Here is a 2,938-nt window from a genome sequence, read left to right as displayed (position 1 = left end):
AAATTACTCATCCGGAGATTATCGAGGAAGAAACTGTTAAATCAGAATCTTCTCGTGATTCAGATTCAATAAATTTAGATATGGAAGAAACAGAACCTCAAAGTATGGAAGGCCGAATGAGAGCCACACACACGGGCCAAGGTCATGCAATTAATCAACCAGATGTTAATGCGCTAGATTTTGAAATCAAAGGACAAATCCTACACATGATCACTAATCAATGCCAATTTAGTGGTACAGCAAAAGAAGATCCAAACGAACATCTTCGAACTTTTAGTAGGATTTGTAATCTATTTAAAATCTGAGAAGTTGAGGATGAAACTATTTATCTCATGTTGTTCCCCTGGACTTTAAAGGGGGAAGCCAAAGATTGGTTAGAATCGTTACCTGAAGGAGCGATTGATTCATGAGATGTTTTAGTTGAAAAATTTCTTAAAAGATTCTTTCCGGCATCTAAAGCCATGAGACTTCAAGGAGAAATTGCCACATTCGCAGAAAAGCCAAATGAAACGCTATATGAGGCATGGACAAGATTCGAAAAAATGTTGAGAGGATGTCCTCAACACGGTCTAGATACTTATCAAATAGTTCAAATATTTTACAAAGGAGTCGACATCGCTACACGAAAAGACATCGAAACAGCAGCTGGAGGTTTCATTATGAAGAAAACTGAAATGCCCCGTTCATATTAATTACAAACGTTTCATATTAATTGGTTTCTTTGCGAGTTTTTGACCTCTATATGAGACGTTTTTCAAATCTTGCATTCGTTTTTAAAAACAACCATAACCTTTATTATTGAATAAAGGTCTTAATGACATAATTTAGATTGTCTATCAAAGACAATCTCCTCAAATAAATAAGTTTTTACACAACCCATTACAATATGATCAAATATATTACAACAAATACTCCGAATGCAAGTTTAAACAATATAAACAATTATGCCGACTCCAAATCTTGACCTTGGGTTGGCATACGGCAGCGGAAGCATTTTTAATATTCACCTGAGAATAAACATGCTTAAAACGTCAACAAAAATGTTGGTGAGTCATAGGTTTAATTTCTATATAATAATCATAACATTTAATAAGCCACAAGGTTTCATTTAATTAAATGCGCAGGATCATTACAACTGTAAAAATCATTCATACGATGAGTCGCCTAGTAACCGACCTTAACATAGAGCGCTTAAGATATCTGGCATCATACATTCCACTATTCAAATGTATGACAAGAACCCTTCGAAGTACTAAAGCATTTCCACTATTCGAAAATGGGGGTGGTTGGTGCCCGTAGATCTACCTTTAGGATTCGCGTCAATTAGTGTTTTTCACTAATTCTTAGGTTACCAAGCATAATAATAATAAGTACAGATATCCGGTATAACAAAACAATCGTAGAATGTAGTTCCATGAACTTGTGCTTATTTTGTAAAACATTTATAAATTTTGCATGTATTCTCATCCCAAAATAATTTAGATAGTAAAAATGGGACTATAACTCACATGTGATGATTTCCGAATAGATGGTGGTTTGACTTGGCCTTTGACAAATTCACGAACCTAATAATAATATTCTTGTGTCAAGATATATATAGAATTAATATTCCATACTTATGATACTTGTGATAATTTTAATTGTCCATTGTTAGTAGTCCAACGTTCGTAGTCCAATAGTCCGATAGTCCAACAGTATAAATATATATATATATAAATAAATGCGTATATTATGTTAGAATTCACTAACACTATAATATATTGTCTTAATATAATAAGACACATAATATGTATATTGTCTGAAGCAATTCGCGACCCATTGTATACATGTCTCAGGCTCGATCACAACTCAAAGTATATAATATTTTGGAATCCACTTCGACCCACAGCTAACTCGAAATTACTGCCAATGGTGTCTTATAGTTCGTTCCAATAATATATATATAAGAAATCAAAATGATATGTCAAAACGCTGTATACGGATCCACGGTGATCAAGTCATATATATATATATATATATATATATATATATATATATATATATATATATATATATATATATATATATATATATATATGGTGCCTTACGATCTTTATTAAGACTATAATATATTGTCGTAGAACTTAATCACGACTATTATAAATTGTATTTCCATAAGTTCGAGAACAAGACATGTATAAATACATGTAGGATACAAGGTAAGTTAGCTAGGATAAGGTTAGCATCCATTTTTATGAATCATGTCCGTAGCTAAAAATTAAGAAAAATATCCAATTTTGTTTTACCCATAATTTCTTCGTTACAAATCCGTTTTGAGTGATTCGAGTTTCCATGGTTTCGTATCAAACTCAACATTATTAATCTTAACAGAAAAAGTATAGGTTTATAGTCAAAAATACAGCTTAGGTGTCAAATAAGAGAAGATAGTCATATCCGTCGTAAGAACGACATCTTGATGACCCTTTTGAAAAACATATTTCCACTTAGAGTTTAACCATGGATTTTGGATATATTTCATATCCATATAAAATAAGATTTTTCACCAAAGGAAATCTTTTAATTCAAAGTTTAAGATAGGTTTTTAAAATTAAACCCAAAACAGCCCTCGTTCGACTAAAACGGCGTATATTCGATTTTAAGGTGTTCTTCGTGTTTACAAGTTTTATATCCTTATGTTAGCTTGACATATAGTCATAATACATGTGTTGAAGTATTTTAAAAGTCAAGTTATAAGGATTAAGTTTATTTGCAAACAAGTTTAGAAATAATCTAAACTATGTTCTTGTTGTTATTAGTTATAACTCAAAATAAGATAGCTATATGAATATGAATCGAACGAGATTTTGAACAAAGCTATTACCTCAACTTACTAGGGTAAAGCTACTGGAAAAGATATTAAATAATATTTAGCTCAAAGGTAGCTTTGATGGCTTGAAAT

General features: G+C 31.4%; 1 non-coding gene across 1 annotated transcript; it reads right to left on the bottom strand.

Annotated features, from left to right (window-relative positions):
- Nucleotides 1-464: 464 nt before the first annotated feature.
- On the bottom strand, nt 465-571 carry LOC139856367 (small nucleolar RNA R71). The gene has a single exon (XR_011761853.1). It is a non-coding gene; the product is annotated as a small nucleolar RNA R71 (small nucleolar RNA).
- Between the last annotated feature and the right edge of the window lie 2,367 nt (nt 572-2,938).

This window comes from Rutidosis leptorrhynchoides, chromosome 6 (assembly GCF_046630445.1).
Source record: "Rutidosis leptorrhynchoides isolate AG116_Rl617_1_P2 chromosome 6, CSIRO_AGI_Rlap_v1, whole genome shotgun sequence".
NCBI lineage: Eukaryota > Viridiplantae > Streptophyta > Magnoliopsida > Asterales > Asteraceae > Rutidosis > Rutidosis leptorrhynchoides.
Note: the sequence above shows the minus strand (reverse complement) of the source record. Positions and strands in the feature narration are given on the sequence as shown.